The 18,825-nt window shown below is 39.2% G+C and overlaps 1 pseudogene; it reads left to right on the top strand.

The window, feature by feature from the left end:
- Positions 1-17,967, top strand: part of LOC130868628 (peptidyl-prolyl cis-trans isomerase D-like) — a 74,471-nt pseudogene extending 56,504 nt beyond the window's left edge.
- The last annotated feature ends 858 nt before the right edge of the window (positions 17,968-18,825 follow it).

The raw sequence follows: 18,825 nt of genomic DNA, 5'->3' as shown, positions 1-18,825 counted from the left end.
TATTCACCGTGAGGTTCTCTTATTCTTCTCCCACTTCTGCTGGATCCCTCCTTCCCAATAATTTAATTATCCCTCCGACTTTCATGTTGCACGTGTGTGTGTGTGTGTATGTGTGTGTGTGTGTGTGTGTGTAAGAGAGAGAGAGAGAGAGAGAGAGAGAGAGAGAGAGAGAGAGAGAGAGAGAGGGGGTCTTAAGGCTTAGTCTTAGGCTGGCTGACAAATATTTCATATTTATTTATTTCTTCAGTTAGGCTCTATCTTTTATCGCCATGCTATTTTTTCTAGATATTCCTTTGTCTCTGTGAGGAGGCAACAGGAGTCTTCGAGATACTTGAGAGAGCTCATTGGAATTTGTCAAAATTTCTACTTACAGGTAAGTTACATAACATGACGTTTAGACATCGTGTTCCTTCTGGCTCCGCTGTTGCTGTCGATTTTTGTCATCTTAGCTTCTCACGCTAGTTCCTTGGAATAAGAATTGCACCAATGAGGTCTCTTCCGCTAGATCTGCACAGGGGATGAGTTTCTCTAGCTGCTGATCTACTCCAGTATTCCTTCCAACCAGTCTCTTGGTGCTCTGTAATGAAGAAAAGTGGGAGAAGCCTTTGCAAAAGATGTTCGCTTTTGCAAACCCTAAAATGGCTCCCTTAGTTAAGATATCTTCTTCCCTGCTCCCATATCCACCCTTCCTCCATCTCAACCATCCCATTCCCCCAAGCTCTCCCCAATCCTCCCCTTCTCCCTTCTCTCTCCCCATCTCCCCTTCCCCCCACCCCACCTACCCTCATGCTCCCAACTTTTGCCCGGCGATCTTGTCTACTTCCAGTATCCAGGAGGATAAATGTGTTTTTCTTTGGGTTCATCTTCTTATTTAGCTTCTCTAGGATCACAAATTATAGGTTCAATGTCCTTTGTTTATGGCTAGAATCCACTTATGAGTAAGTACATACCATATTCATCTTTTTGGGTCTGGGTTATCTCACTCAGTAAAGTGTTTTCTATTTCCATCCATTTGCATGTAAAATTCAAGATATCATTGTTTTTTACCGCTGAGCAGGTGTCAAGGAGATGTCCCCAGCTAGGTCCTTGGGCAGCAAAAGAGAGGGTGCCTGAACTGGCCTTATCCCATAGTCACACTCATGAATATCTTGCACATCACCATAGAACCTTCATCTGGCAATTAATGGAGATAGAGACAGAGACCCACATTGGAGCACTGGTCTGAGCTTCCAAGGCCCAGATGAAGAGCAGAAGGAGGGAGAACATGAGCAAGAAAGACCCGCGAGGGGTGCGTCCACCCACGAAGATGGTGGGACTAATCTAATGGGAGCTCACCAAGGCCAACTGGACTAGGAATAAACGAGCATGTGATCAAACCAGACTCTCTGAATGCGGCTGACAATGAAGGCTGACTGAGAAGCCAATGATAATAGCACTGGGTTTTGATTCTACTGCATGTACTGGCTTTTGGGGTGCCTAGTCTGTTTGGATGCTCACCTTCCTAGACCTGGATGGAGGCGGGAGGGCCTTGGACTTCCCACAGGGCAGGGAACCCTGACTGCTCTTAAGACTGGAGAGGGAGGGGGAGGGGGGAGGGAGGGAAATAGGAGGAGGGGAGGAGGTGGAAATTTTTAATAAATAAATAAAATTTTTAAAAAAAGATGTTCGCTTTTCCAATTACGGATTTTAAAGTTTATGCATTTCCTATTTTCTAGTTATGCTGTGAATGTGGATTTCTGTATGTTTGTTTGCTTCCCTTCTGTTTGGATTTGGAGGGGGATAATGAGAGATTCAATTTCTGGCACTTTCCAGATTCTGTGGATACCTACACACAACTCATTTTGCAAAAGTCTATAGCACTGATCCAAAGGAGAGAACCAAGCAAAAAGTAAGTCCAATCACAAGGCAACAAATTCAATTCAATCCAACTAAATCAAATCAAATTGAAACCTGGGAGGGTGAAAAACATCTGTAATAGCTAAATTCCAGAGGGAGAAAGAGGAGGACCAAGAGTTTAAGATCATCCTCACCTATATAGTGAGTTCCAGGACAGCATGAAACACATGAGATCTTGTCTCAAAATTAAAAAAAAAATAACCAGATCAAATTCAATATGGACACAAAGAGTTAAATAAATGTTGCTTCTTTTAGGAAAAAAACAAGAGCACAATAAAATTATATAAAGATTACATCACTAACTGCTGAAGGAATGTAAAGGGCTTCACATTAAAATGAATGTTTCGTATTAATAGAGCTTAATAGACATTTGTAATCCTCCTCATATATGAAGAACAAAAATAGCTTGATATACACCATAGCTATTTATGTTAAAGCATTCAGTTAAATAAATGATGCTCTTTAACATATTATATAATTCCTGTTAATATCTGAATGTTAAGCTTAGCAGCTAACTTGATGCCTTCCTCAATGTCCCTAATGTTGTCACTCTATAATAGTCACTCATGTTGTAGTGACCCCCAACCAAGAAATTATTTTTATTGATACTTCATAACTAATTTTGTTACCATTATGAATTGTAACATAATAATTTTTGGAGGTTTGCCAAAGGTGTTGCAACCCACATATTGAGATCCACCGCTTTAGAGCCTTAAGATAATACATAAAGATGAAGTAGAGCTTATCCTTTGGATGAAAGAATGATTTAGCATTTTCTTGACTTTATTGAGGCATAATTGGGGAACAAGAATTATATATTTTTAAGACACACAAATTGTTGCCTTAGTGTATATATACAGTGTGGAATAATTGACGTGATTCAGCTAATTATTATATTTTTCCACTCATATACTTAGCATGTTCTTTCGTATTTTGTGGGAACAGCACTATGTACCTCTGTGCTTAACAGATACATTATATAGTTATATAATATATATTATTGTACACTAATTTTATCTGGGATTCCACTCTGTATGCTGTGAATATGTTTTATTGCCATTGGTTAATAAAGAAGCCACTTTTGGCCAATGGCTTAAGAGAGTAAAGCCAGGCAGAAATTCTGAACAAAGATGTAGAGAGAGAGAGAGTAGACAGAGTCATAGAGACGCCATGTAGCTGCTGAAGGAGTCAGACGTGGAAACTTTACCTGGTAAGCCACAACCTTGTGGGGATACACAAAATAATAGAAATGGGTTAATTTAAGATTTAGGAGCTAGCTAGAAATACTCTAGAGTCATCCTCCAAGTAGTGTTGCAATTAATATAGTTTCTGTGTGATTATTTTGGGATAAATGAGCAGCCTCCACCTACATTAGGTTGCACTGTAACTTGTGTATATTATATATTATCATAGTATAACTATAATACATGATTGTTAGCTGTAGTGATAATGTTGAATACTGGATATCCAGAATTAGTCATCTCAAATACCTGAAACTTGATTTAACATTGGAAAAATATAATTGATGACATTAATGGAATAAACTAGACAAACAGTTTTGTTTTTCTCAATAAACACAGGAAAAGCATTTGCCAAAAGTTGCCATCTACCACCCAAATCAAAACTCTCAGTAAATTCATAAATGACACTCTGGACTCCCTCCCCCAAACCATCATACTTAATTGTGAAAGACTGAAGGTTTGTTTGGGGTTTTGTCTATGTGGTGGAGGAAGAAAAGCCAGGGCCTTTTGATTCTTGGCCAAGTGTTCTAAAGTGACCTACATCTCAGCCCCACAGACTTTTTCATGAAGATAGCACAGTGTCCATTGGTGTCACTCTTCAAGGTTTCTGAGAAGTTCGTACTTTTCAGGGCTTGCACAGCTTTGACTGACTTCACACATAAGTATTTTGTGCATTTTGCAATTACTATAACTGAAAGTCTTCTTTTCAAGTTTCAGTTGTTGCTAGAACTTATGAATAAAATAGGTTAAGTATGTTGGTTTTATTTGATGTGAACTCACTAAATGGATGTATATTAACTTGACTTTTGAATATATTCTATCAGTATTTCTATGCCATAATTTCCTCTATGAATAATATTAGGTTTATTTCTTCCTTTTCTATTGGAATAATAGTCTAAAAAAATCAATTTTATTTTGGGAGAAGTTTTGCATCTTAATTGTTTTGACTTGTGATCTACTAATATGGTTTTAATATCAAGGCAATGCTACCAACATGCAACAAATGGGAAGTTTCTTTTCTTAACTTTTCTAATGGAATTGAAATAGTCTATTCCTTTAGCATTTTTCTTGGCCATGATTCAGTAGTAAAGTTAAAGGCTTAGGGTCATATTTGGGGTACATTTAAACTATAAAGTCAAAGATTCTGTGGGTTCAAATTCTTGAGAGAATTTCCTTGTTTGTATCTTTCAAGGAATTTATTCACTTATTAAATTTTCACTATATTGGTGTATAATAGAGTTGTCCTTGGTAAGCTCATAGTGTGCAGAAAATCTGTTTTCATGACTCCCATTTCATTGCAAATGTATTTGCTTTTTCTCTGGTTTCCCCTAATTTTCTCACTAGAGGGTTAACAAGATGTTTGTAAAGAATAGGTTTTGTTTTTATTGCCTTCCCGTTGTTCGTTCTGCTCTTTTCTCACTGTTTTATGCCAATTTTACTAATATTCCCTCCTACCTGCTTCCTTTGACTTTAAGTTGTGGTTTTATTCTGAACCCACTGAGAATGCTTTCCTTTCAGTTTCTACTTTGGCCTCTGTGCTGTTTCAGGACACAAGTGAATTCTTTCTCAAAGTACATTTCTTGTTTTAATTGTTTTCCTGTCGCTGGATGCTGGAGATGTCTCACTAGTGGAATTCCATTGTGATCAAAGAACTTTCTTTGTACAACAAGAACACGACAAACTACTTGTGAGTTATCTGAAGGGCTCAGATATGGACTATCGTGGCTGCTGTCTGGGTACTTGAGAAGAATAAGTGTTCTTGCTATGTTAGACAGCGTGTTCTATAAATGTCGGTTACTTCAACTGCATTGTGCTGTTCAAATCCTAAAAGTCTATACTAATTTGGAGGCTTTTTGAGACAGTATGGTACTGAAATTCCTAGTGATAATCACGAATTTCTCCTCTTTGAGGGCTTTGGTTTGTAACTTTCAGTAAATATATTTTGAAGATCTGCTAAGAAAACACTTTGGATTCTATGCTCTTGAATTAACCATTTCAATACCACAAAATTGTGAATCCAAGATAAATTTAATTTGGGACTAATGAAAAATTTCAAATTTTGTTTTGATTGGTGTTTAAATATCATTTACATCCTTATATTCTTAAGCAGGTTCTGCTTTTAATACATGAAGTTGGTTTTGCTTTGTTATCTTACATGACAATCCTATATTCTATATAGGATACTGAATGCCTTTAATTTTTTCCTTTCTTTTTTATTGTTTTCATTGAGCTGTACATTTTTGCTGTTCCCTTCCCTTCCTCCTGTCTCCCCTTTTTTAGTTGGGAGACTTTTGATGACTGTTTCTATTTCTTCAGCAGGTATAGGCCTGTTTAATTTGCTTATCTGGTCTTGATTTAATTTTGGCAAGTGATATTTATCCAGAAAATTGTCCATTTCCTTTAAGTTTTCCAATTTTGTGAAGTACAGATTTTTGAAGTATGACCTGGCAATTCTCTGGATTTCCTCTGTGTCTGTTTTTATGTCCCCCTTTTCATTTCTGATTTTGTTAATTTGAATATTCTCTCTCTCTCTGCCTTTTGGTGAGTTTGGATAAAGGTTTGTCTATTTTTTTTTTATTTTCTCAAAGAACCAACATTTTGTCTCACTGATTCTTTGTATTATTTTCTTTGTTTCTATTTTGTTGATTTCAGCTCTCAATTTGATTATTTCCTGTCATCTAGCACTCCTGGGTGAGTTTGCTTCTTTTTGTTCTAGAGCTTTCAGGTAGCCTGTTAACTTGCTAGTGTGGGGTTTTCCCACATTATTTATGTAGGCATTTAGTACTATAAACTTTCCTCCTAACACTGCTTTCATTTTGTCCCATAAATTTGAGTATGTTGTGCAGTACTTTTCATTGAATTTTAGGAAGTCTTTATTTTCTTTCTTTCTTTCTTCCTGACCCATTGGTGATTCAAATGAGCATTGTTCAATTTCCATGTGTTTATGGGCTTTCTGAAATTAGTGTTGCTGTTGAATTCTAACTTTAAGCTATGGTGATCCGATAAGATACAGTCATTCTAGAGATCTGTCTAGAGACTTTCCCAAAAACTAGCACTAGATCTACCATAGGGTCCATATTTGATGTTATGATCTCTCTGGTTAGGTCTAATTCTATCTACTTTCTTTTTATTTTTTATTCATCTAGTTGGTTTTTGGTTTTGTGATCTTTTATTCTGCTTTCTCTTGGGTTGTGGGATCTATTAGTGATTTAAGTCTTTGTATATTTATTCATTCTTAGCTATCTAATAGACATTGTTTTGTTATTTTAACAGTTGCTTTAAAGAGTATCACATATACCTTTATCTTAACCAAAGATAATTTCACAATTGTACATGTTCTGGGTATGGTGGTCTACACAAAGAGTTTCATGAGAGCCATAGAGAGACCCTGTCTCAAAAAAATTGAAAATATAAAATATCAGGCAGGAGCTAAGACTCTTACACATTCACATATCTGTCCCAGCTTTCATAATTCTATTGTCAGACATGCTATTTCTTTTTTAATATTATTGAAAAGAGATTCTCCTATAATACAATGTATCCCGCCCACAGTATCCCCTCCCCTCACTCCTCCCAGCTCCCCCTCCACACCTTCCTTCTTTCCCAGATCCACTCCTCCTCTGCTTCCCTTCAGAAAAGGGCAGCTGTCCCAGGGCTATCAACCAAACATGACATAGCGAGTTACAATAGGACTAGGCACAAACCCTCCTATCAAGGCTGGTCAAGGCAACCCAATAGGAGGAGAAGCATCTCAAGAGCAGGTGAGTCAGATACACACCCCATCCCACTTTTAGAAGTCCTAGAAAAACACCAAGCTAACAGGTACAATATTTACGCAGAGGACCTGGTGCAGACTCATGCAGACCCAGACTTGCTACTTTAGTCTCTGTGAACCCATATGAGTGCTGCTTAGTTGATTTGGTGGACCGTGTTCTCCTGTTTTCTTCCATCCTCCCTGACTCATGCCATCTTTTCTTTCCCTCTTCTGCCATGTTCCCCAGTCTCTGAGGGGAGGGACCCGACAGAGACCTCCAATTTAGTCTCTCTCTCTCTCTCTCTCTCTTTCTCTCTCTCTCTCTCTCTCTCTCTCTCTCTCTCTCTGCATAATGTCTGGTTGTAGGTCTCTGTACCCATTCCCATCTGCTGCCAAAGGAAGCCTCTTCTATGATGACTGGACAAGGCACCGATCCATGAGTATAGCAGAATATATCATTAGGAATCATCTCGTTGATTGTTGTTTTGTTTTCAAACAGCTGTGTTTGGTTCTACCCTGGATCTCTGGTCTATCCTGCTTCCATATCTGAAGCTGTCATCAAGGCAGTGCAGGGCATGGGCTCCCTCTCATGGCCTGGGCCTCAAGTTGGACTTACTTGGCCACCCCAACATGTTCTGTGCCAACATTGCTTCAGCGCACATTGCCACCATTGCCACCATTGCCCTAGTGCACATTGCTAGCAGGACAGATTATAGGTGGAAGATTTGCGGCTGGATTGATGTCCATGTTTCTCTTTCCATACCCTGCAGAGTACCTACCTTTCCACACCAAAAAGACCAGAACATAGGGGTGAATTCTCCATGCCACACAAGCTTGAGCTTTCTACAGTCAGTAAACATAGTAGATGTTGTCCTCAGAAATGGGGCTCCACTTTCAGTTTTCAGAGAGTGTCCTTATGGCCTAACACCAGCCTGGTTGTTTAGGGATCTTCACAGGGCCATTTTGGCCAGCAGCTCAAAGGAATGTAACCCAGTCCCAACACTGAAGCCTTGCCTAGTTACCAAAGAAGGCCAGTTCAGACTCCATATCCTCCATTACTAGGAGTCCTCACTAGGGTCACACTCATAAATTCCAGGAAGTTTCCACTGTACTATGCTTCCACACATGCCCAATGCTCCCCCAATCCCAGTAGTTTTTACACACATTCTCCTCCTTCATCCTTTCTTCCTACCTGATCCTTCCCTCTTTATCCCTATTCTCCTCCAGTCCACCTGCAAAATTTATTCTATTTCCCCTTCCTCTGGAGCCCTCCTCTTTACCTGACCTCTCAGGGTCTGTGGATTGTAGCTTGATTTTCATTCACTTAACTGTTAATACTCACTTGTAAGTAAATACATAATGCCATATTTGTCTTTTTAGGTCTGTGTTAACTCACTCAGTGTGATATTTTTTCTAGTTGCATCCAATTGCCTGCAAAATTCATAATGTCATGACCCTTCCCCGGCCCATGCCAACCTATCTCATCTCTGGACCTTCCCAACCCCAGAAGACTTCTGCCAAACAGGCCCAGACCACACCAGCAAGACCAGGTGAGTAAGCTATACCCTTCCCTGAACTCTTTACCTTGCTACCTTTCCCCAGGCCCACATCATCACAACTTATCCAGGGCCCCACTGTTACTGAACCCTGCCCCCAATCCCAGAAAACTTCTGCCAATGAAAAATAGACCATACCAGCCAGAACCCAGAACTCAGAGTGACCTTCCTGTCCTGTGGACTGTCCCTCCCATCTCAGCACCAGCATCACTGATGGCCCCTACACCCAACCCCACTGCTCTGGTTCAGCCCTCACCAGTTGATCAGTAGGTGAGGAACCACCTGCCAACTACTGCCACCCCACCCTAGATTATGCATCACAAGAACCACAGCATAGCCCAATCCCTCCCATCTCATCATCTTCCCCTTGGCCAGTAATTCCCCACAATTCCAGCAGACTCCATAGGTACAGATATGGTCCACACCAGTTAGAACAGGTGAGTGAGCTGCCTCCAAAATGAGCTGCTCCAATCATCAGATTCTCTATTACCAGGATGCATCCTAGGCCCGCCTCCTCCCATCTCTGCACCAGTATCACTGCTGAGCTCTGCCCCCAACTCCAGTGAACACTGCACTGTTATAGTCCTCACTAGTTGAGGAATAAGTGAGTGATCCACCTGCCAGCTAGACTATCACTACCACCCCTGGATTTTGCTCCCTCAAGAACCATACTACTGTCAAACCCTTCCCACCTCATCATCCTCCCCACAACTAGCACTTCCACACAACTCCAGCAGACTCCTTAGGCTCAGGAACAGTCTACACAAGTCTGAAGAACTTTTCCAGCAGCCAGGTTGATCATAGGCACTACAGAAGATACTGCGCCAGCACTGTCTGGATGCTGAGACTGGCGGGGGTGCTGGGATTGAGACACAGAGGCTTCTTCTTAGGTAAAAGAACAACAACCTTTATTTTTCCCCGAGCTAAAGTCTTTTATACCTCTACTGCTTCTGTGGAAAACCACCGGCCAGAAAGAACACAAACATCCTTGTCAATTACAGACCACAAGGAAGTTCCCCTGTCAGTCAAGGGGAGTGAGGGCAGCTAGATCACAACAAGAAGAAAACTCAAGCCAGGCCAGATCTAGAAACCCAAGAAGACTTTGGCTTTACTGAAGGCCAGACCAGATCAAGGAACCCAAGGCCCCCAAAACCCCACCAGACATACCCTCCTGGACCTGAAGACTCATCACTCACCAGAAACCTTGGCCACTTGGACCAGAAAACCAGAGAGAAAACAGAAACCAAGAGAAAAAATACCCATTCAACAAAAACAAACACAGGAATAAACATAATAAACTTATAATCCTCCCAAATCCAGATGTCTAAATGCCAGTATAAGAACACAATCAATAACAGAAAGAACAATTATGTCACCACCAGAATTCAGCTAAACTATGACAGTAAGACCTGAACATTCCAGTGTACCTGAAGCACAAGAAAAAAAACTTAAAAATAACTATCAAGAGGATAGAGACCCTTAAAGAGGAAAAGAAAAACACCCTTGATGAAATAAAAAAAAGACAAACAAAAAATGGAGGGAATCAATAAATCCCTTAAAGAATGCCAACAAAGTGAAGAAAAAACAAACAGGTGAATGAAACAGTCCAAGACTTGAAAATTGAAATAGAAGGAATAAACAAAACACAAACTAAGGGAATTCTGGAAATGGAAAATCTGGGTTATTGAACAGGAATTGCAGATACCAGCATCATCAACAGAATATAAGAGATGGAAGAGAGAATTTCAGGCATTGAGAATACCACAGAAGAAATAGATTCATCAGTCAAAGAAAATGTTAAATTCATTAAATTCCTAAAACAAAACATCCAGGAAGTCTGGGTCATCATGAAAAGACCAAACCTAAGAATAATAGGGTTAAAAAAAGAATAACTCCAATTCAAAGGCATAGAAAACATATTCAATAAAATCATAGTAGAAACAGAACTTTGTCCCAAAACAAACAAAACAAAACAAAAAGAGTGTAATTTCTTCTCAGCATCTCATGGATTCTTCTCCAAAATTGAATGCATACTTGGTCAAAAATCACCCTGTATCTTACCAGATCACTAGGAATTAAAGCTGTAGTTTAACAACACAAACTACAGAAAGACAAAAAATGCAGGGAAATTGAACAACTCTCAATTGAATTACCACTATGCCAAGGAAGAAATAAAGAAATCAAAGACTTCCAAGAATTAAATGAAAAGGAATGCATGATATCCTATAACTTATGGGACACAATGAAAGTGCTACTAAGAGGAAAGGTCATGGAACTAAGTGCCTGCATAAAGAATTTGAAGAAATATTACACTAGTGAGTTAACAGTACACCTGAAAGCTCTAGAACAAAAAGAAGCAGACTCACCCAGGAGGAGTAGATGCCAAAAATAATCAAACTAAGGGCTGAAATCAATAAACTAGAAACAGAGAACAATACAAAGAATCAATAAAATATAGAGTTGGTTCTTCGAAAAAAACCAACAAGATAGACAAACCCTTATCCAAACTAACCAAAAGGCAGAGAGATAATATCCAAAGAAAAAGATCAGAAATCAAATGGGGGGACATAATAGACATTGAGGAAATCCAGAGAATCATTAGGTCATACTTCAAAAACCTGTATTCCACAAAATTGGAAAACCTAAAAGAAATGGAAAATTTTCTTGATATATACCACATACTAAAATTAAATCAAGATCAGACAAACAATTTAATTAGACCTATAACCCTTAGGGAAATAGAAATGGTCATTAAAAGTATCCCCACCCCCAAAAAAAGCCCAGGTAAATATGGTTTCAATGCAGAATTCTATCAAAATTTCAAAGAAGGGTTAATACCAATACTTCTCAAACTGTTCCACACAATAGAAACAGAAAGAATATTATCAGATTCAATTTATGATGCCACAGTCACCTTGATATCCAAAACACACAGACTCAACAAAGATAACACAGACCAATTCCCTTCATGAATATTGATGCAAAAATGCTGAATAAATTACTTGCAAACAGAATCCAAGAACACATCAAAAAGATCACCCACCATGATCAAGTGAGCTTCGTCCCAGAGAAGCAGGGATGGCGCAACAAATGAAAAGGTGTTAATGTAATCCACCATATCAGTTGACTAAAAGAAAAAAAATACATGATCATCTCATTAGATGATGAAAAACCCTTTGACAAAATCCAACACTGCTTCATGATAAAAGTCTTGGAGAGATCAGGGATGCAAGAAACATACCTAAAATAAATCAAAACAATATATAATGATAATAAATATAATAATATAATATAAGCAATATACAGCAAGCTGACAGCCAACATCAAATTAAATGGAGAGAAACTCAAAGCAATTCCACTAAAATCAGGAACAAGACAAGGCTGTCCATTCTCCATATCTACTCAATATAGTAATGGAAGTTCTATCTAGAGTTATTAAGACAACAAAAGAAGATCAAAGGGATACAAATTGGAATGGAAGAATACAAAGTATTGCTATTTGCAAATGACATACTAATATGTATGAAATATTACCAGGGAACTCCTACAGCTGATAAACACCTTTAGCAAAGTAGCTGGATATAAGATTAACAAAAAAAAAAATCAGTAGCTCTCTTATATACAAAAGATAAAAGGGCTGAGGAAGAAATCAGTGAAATGGTACCCTTCACTATTACCACAAACAATGTAAAATAGTTTTGGGTAACTTTAACCAAGCAAGTCAAAGGCCTTCTAGTCTTTGAAGAAAGAAATTAGAGAAGATATCAGCAGATGGAAAGATCACCCACACTCATGTATTGGTAGAATTAATATAGTATACATAGTAATAATCTTACCAAAAGCAATATACAGATTCAATGCAATCTGCATCAAAATCACAATACAATTCTTCATAGAGCTCAAAAGAACAATACTCAACTTCATATGGAAAAACAAACAGCCCAGGATAGCTAAAACAATCATGTACAATAAAGGAACTTTCTTTTTTTTGGTTTGTTTTTGTTTTTTCAAGACAGGGTTTCTCTGTGTAACAGTCCTAGCTCTTGTAGACCAGGTTGGCCTTGAGCTCACAGAGTTCACCTGTCTCTGCCTCCCGAGTGCTGGGATTAAAGGTGTGTACCGCCACTGCCTGGCAATAAAGAAACTTCTGTAGGTATCGCCATCCCTGACTTCAATCTCTACTATAGAGTTACAATAATGAAAACAGCTTGATATTGGCAAAAAAAAAAAAAAAAAACTGACACAGGGATTAATGGAATCAAATCGAAGACCCTGACATAAATTCACACACCTATGAACACATGATTTCTGACAAAGAAGCCAAAAATATACAATGGAAAAAAGTAGGCATCTTTAAAAAATGGTGCTGGCATAACTGGATGCTGGCATGTAGAAGAATACAAATTGATCCATATCTATCACCCTGCACAAAACTAAGTACAAGTGGATCAAAGACCTCAACATAAATCCAGTTACACTGAAGCTGGTAGAAGAGAAATTTGGAAATAGCCTTGAACTCACTGGCACAGGAGAAAACTTCCTGAATAGTAGCACAAACACTAAAATCGATAATTAATAAATGGGACCTCATGAAACTGAAAAGCTACTGTAAGTCAAAGGACACTGTCAATAAGACAAAGCACCAGTCTAAAGAATGGGGAAAGATATTCACTAACCCCACATTGGACAGACAACTGATCTCCAAAATATATAAAGAACTCAAGAAACTAGACACCAAAAAAAAAAACAAATAATATGATTAAAAATTGGGGTATAGATCTAAACAGAATTCTCAACAGAAGCATCTCAAATGGTAGAGAAACACTTAACAAATTGTTCAACATCCTTAGTCATCAGGGAAATAAAAATCAAAATGACTCTGAGATTCCATCTTACACCTGTCAGAATGACCAAAATCAAAACACCAATGACAGCCTATTCTGGAGAGGATATGGAGCAAGGGGAACACTCCTCCATTGCTGGTGGGAGTGTAAATTTATACAGCCCTTTTGGAAAACACTATGTCAATTTCTCAGAACATTGGGAATCAGTCTACCTCAGGACCTAGCAATACCACTCTTGGGCATAAACCCAAAGGATGCTTAGTCATACTACAAGGACACTTGTTCACTATGTTCAAATTCATAGCAGATTTATTGGTAATAGCCAGATCTCCCTGGGAAGGAGAAAGAGAAGAGATCTCCTGGGTGGACTGGAAGTGGGTGGGGGAATAGGTACATGAAAAAATAGGTTGGGGTTGGATAGAGGGGGAGAGTAAGTGAAAGGGATGACTGGATGGGGGAGCAAGATATTTCACTCTTAGATAGAAACCTAATAAAAGGGAAAGTCCCAGGAATCTACAAGGATGACCCCAGCTAAGCCTCCTAAGCAATAGTGACGAACTGGCATATCCTGTGTTCTAGTGAAAGGATTGGGACACTACACTACAGCCAAATATTAGGCTAAGCTTGGGGGATCCTGCTAAAGAGAGGGAGAAAGGATTGTAGGAGCCAGAGGGGTCAATGACATCACAAGAAAACCCAAAGAAACAACTAACCTGGGTTCATAGGGGCTCACAGAGACTGAATCAACAGCCAAGGAGCCTGCGTGGAACTGACCAAGGCCCTCTGCCTATTATGACAGTTGTGTAGCTTAGTCTACTTGTGGGACTCCTGAAGGGATTGGGGGGGCTGTCCCCATGGCTATGGCAGGCTCTTGCGAACCTGTTCTTCTTACTGGGTTGCCTTGCCCAGCCTTAATACAAGTGGAGGAGCTTAGTCTTACCTCAACTTGTTATGCCATGTTTTGTTGACTCCCATGGGAAGCTTGCCCCTTTCTGAATAGAGGACAGGATGGGGGCGGGAGACAGGAATGGAGGGAGATAATGGGAGGAGAGGAGGGAGGGGAAAGTGTGGTTGGGATATAAAATAAATAAATAAATTACCTTAAAAAGGGAACAGGAAAAAATAGTTTGGTTGTACCCAAACCACTCAATAAAATCTTGGAAGACAAGAAGGAGGGAGAACATGAGCAAGGAAATCAGGACCACGAGGCGTGCACCCACCCACAGTGACAGTGGAACTGATCTATTGGGAGCTCTCCAAGGCCAGCTGGACTGGGACTGAATAAGCATGGGTTGAAACTGAACTCTCTGAACAAGGAGGACAATGAAGGCTGATGAGAAGCCAAGGACAATGGCACTAGGTTTCGATCCTAATACATGAACTGGCTTTGTGGGAGCGTAGCCTGTTTGGATGCTCACCTTCCTGGACCTAGATAGAAGTGGGAGGACCTTGGTCTTCCTGTAGAGCAGGGAATTTGGACTGCTCTTCAGTATCGAGAGGGAGGGGGAGTGGACTAGGGGGAGGAGAAGTGGAGTAGGGATAGGGGGAGGGGAGCGGGGGGAGGGGGCAATATGTGGGAGGAGGGGGAGGGAAATGGGAAACGGGGAGCAGTTGGAAATTTTAATTAAAAAAGAATAAAAAAAGAAAAAAAAGAAAAAAGAAAAAAAACATCACTAGAAAAAAAAATCTTGGAAGACAAAAATTATGTAAATATATTTTAAGTAAATATAATCCGCCAGAAGACACATAAAAGGTCCCTGACAGAATTCAGTACCCCTTCATGATAAAAGTCCTGGAGACATTAGGAATACAAGAAACATACCTCAACATAATAAAGGTAATTTATAGCAAACCTATAGCCAACATCAAATTAAATGGAAAGAAACTTGAAGCATTTCCACTAAAATCAAGAACAAGACAAGGTTGTCCACTCTCTCCATATCTATTCAATATGGTACTTGAAGTTCTAGCTAGAGCAATAAGACAACTGAATATTGACTGGGGTTTCTATCCCGCCAGGTCCCACAGCTGTTTAGTCCCAAATAAACACACAGAGGCCTACAATAAATATAAACTGATTGACCTATTAGTTCAGGCTTCTTCTTATTAACTCCTTCTTACAACTAAAATTGGCCCATTATCCTTGTCTATGGTACCTTTTTTGGTGAGGCACCCACATCTTGCTCTGTGTCTGGCTTCCTCTCTGTCTGGGTGATGACTGCAGACTGAAACTTTCCTCTTCCCAGAATTCTCGTTGCCCCACCTCTACTTCCTGCCTGGTTACTGGCCAATCAGCGTTTTTTTAAAATACAAGTGACAGGGTACAGACCATTGTCCTACAGCAACTGAAGGAGATCAAGAGGATACAAATTGGAAAGGAAGAAGTCAAACTTTTACTATTTGCAGATTATATGATAGTATATATAAGTGACCCCCAAAATGCCTCTAGATAATTCCTACAGCTAATAAACACTTTCAGCAAAGTAGCTGAATACAAGATTAAAAAAAAAAAAATAAGTAGCCCTCCTACATACAAATGACAAACAGACTGAGAAAGAAATCAGGGAAATCACTCTTCACAATAGCATCAAATAATATAGACTATTGTGGGGTAACTCTAACCAAGCAAGTGAAAGACCTGCATTATAAAAACAAGTCTATTGGGACTGGAGAGATGGTTCAGTGGTTAATAGCACTGACTGCTCTTCCAGAGGACTCTGGTTCAATTCCCACCCCTCACATGGCAGTTTACAATTCTGGTTCCAGGGGACCTAACACCTTCATACAAATGCACATAAAATTAAGTAATAATTATTGAAAAAAAACCTTCAATTCTCAGTCCTGCTTCCTGGTACCTGGACTGAAGATTTGACCCCACCCTGACCTGCCAAGCCCTCCCAACTCTAAAAACCCTCCGGTCTTCTTTGATTTGAACATGGACAGGGAACAAGTTGGATGAATTGTTTTAGAATTGTTGGCAGATATAAAATTTTCTTGCATTGTGTACAGGAGAAAAAGGCAGTGGATCCACATTTGAGAAACTCTGCATTTTAAAGGATGCCATTTCCGTCAAATTACTAAGAGACTTATGGTTCAAGGCAGAAACTCCTCAAGTCAGAATGGGATAGGTGAAGAAATTACTTATGGTGAAAAATTTGAAAATGAAAATTCTTTACAAGCATGGTCAGGAGGGTTTGCTGAGCATGGCAAATGCAGGCCCCCAATACAATTGGGTCTCAGTTCAGGATCACATCATTTCCGACTCCATAACGATGGGAAATGTAGTATTTGGTCAAGTAATTGAAGGAGTAGGTGTGGCAAGGATGCTTGATAATGTAGAAGTGAGTGGCAAAAACAAAAAAAAACAAAAAAAAAACAAAAACCCTGCCAAACTCTGTGTTGTTACTGAATACGGAGACCTAAAAAGAGAAGATGATGGGGGAATATTCCCCAAAGATGGCTCTGGTGACTTCTGTCCTGATTTCACCAAGGATATAGGTATAGATTTAAAAGATGTAGGTAAGATTTTGTTAATAGCTAAAGACTTAAAAAATGGAAATAATTTTTTCAAATCTCAAAACTGGAAGATAACTTCTAAAACATAAATTTTTTAGGGTGTGTGGGTAATTCAAAGACTTTTATTGAGACAGCAGATACATCCAGACTGCAACCTATATCCTTAAGCTGTTTACCGAGTATTGGTGCTTGTAAAATGAAGATGTCAAGTTGGCAGGGAGCAACTGGTAGTTGTTTGGAGGCTTTTGAAATGGGCCCATCAAATACCAAAGCACTATATATAAACTGCAAGGATGGCAAGGATTAAAAGAATATGATCCAGCATTGGCCAATCTTTTTTTTTTCTTTTTTTAAATTGATTTTTATTGAGCTCTACATTTTTCTCTGGTCCCCTCCCTGCCTCTATTCTTTCCTATTCAACCATCCCCCAAGGTCCCCATGCTCCCAATTTATTCAGGAGATCTTGCCTTTTTCTACTTTCTACTTCCCATGTAGATTAGTTCTATGTAAGTCTCTCTTAGTGTCCACGTTGTTGTCTAAGTTCTCTGGGATTGTGGTTTTGTAGGCTGGTTTCCTTTGCTTTATGTTTAAAAACCACTTATGAGTGAGTACATATGATATTTGTCTTTCTGTGTCTGGGTTACCTCACTCAAAATAATGTTTTCTAGCTCCATCCATTTCCCTGCAAAATTCAAGATGTCATTATTCTTTTTCTGTTGGGTAGTACTCCATTACCACATTTTCCTTATCCATTCTTTGGTTGAGGGGCATTTATACTCAAAACAATCCTCTACAATAAAAAAACTTCTGGAGGCATCACAATCCCTGACTTCAAACTCTACTACAGAGCTACAGTACTGAAAACAGCCTGGCATTGGCATAAGAACAGACAGGAGGACCAATGGAACTGAATTAAAGACCTGGATATTAATCCACACTCCTCCGAACACCTGATTTTGACAAAGAAACAAAAAACATCAAATGAAAAGAAGAAAGCATATTTAACAAATGATGCTGTCATTGGTCAATCTTAGGGAGACACACGAGGTAGTCCCAGGAGATAGAGTTGCTATCCAGGAAGAAAATTGCTTAAAGTCAAACAAATGATAAAGGCACAGAAAGGTAAAGAGAAGGAAATACATGCAAAAATGTTTGCTTAATGTATTACGTTTTGCTTAACTATTACACATCAATTATATAAAGGATAATGTAAGTTACTATAATACACATGATCCCTGATGGGTTTGCCTTGATTCATTGTCACTATTGTTTACGTATGAGTACTGACATATAAGTTCCTTCTTAATAAAGTACTATGTAATGCAAAAAGAAAATCTTCTGGTCTTTGAAGAGAGATAGATCTTCCATGCCCTTGGATCAACAGGATTAACATAGTAAAACTGACCATTTTACCGAAAGCAATCTACAGACTCAATACAATACCCAGCAAAATTCCAACACAATTCTTTCCAGACCTTGAAAGGGCAATACTCGGCATCATACAGAGATGTTATTTCTATATATATGACATACACTCAATAATATATACATTTATTTAAGCCAACTATTTTAAAGAGTAAATGAGCAACAGAAAAACCTAAAGTAGTTACACCACATGGTTTATTTAATTTGGCCACTACCCGGTCCTTTATTTCTTTTATTAAATTTTTTCATTTATTTTATATACCAACCATAATTTCCCCTCCCTCCTCTCTTCACATTCCCTCCCCCCACCTCCTGTCTACCGCCCCCATACTTTCTTCCTCCTTCAGAAAGGGGCAGGCCTCTCATGGGAGTCAACAAAGTATGACAAATCAAGTTGAGGCAGGACCAAGTCCCCACCCCCCACCCCCAGCATCATGGCTGAGTGAGGCATCCCAGCTCTGGCAATAATACCTGGCCCTTCCTGTGGATCGGTTTCCCTCTAGATCCATTTGCCTTCCCCCTGCAGTGCTTCCTTAGCCATTCTGGGTTGACAGAGTTGCTTCCCTTTGCCAGTTAAAGATCTTGCCATGCTG

The sequence above is a fragment of the Chionomys nivalis genome, chromosome X, assembly GCF_950005125.1.
Source record: "Chionomys nivalis chromosome X, mChiNiv1.1, whole genome shotgun sequence".
Classification (NCBI taxonomy): Eukaryota; Metazoa; Chordata; class Mammalia; order Rodentia; family Cricetidae; genus Chionomys; species Chionomys nivalis.
Note: the sequence above shows the minus strand (reverse complement) of the source record. Positions and strands in the feature narration are given on the sequence as shown.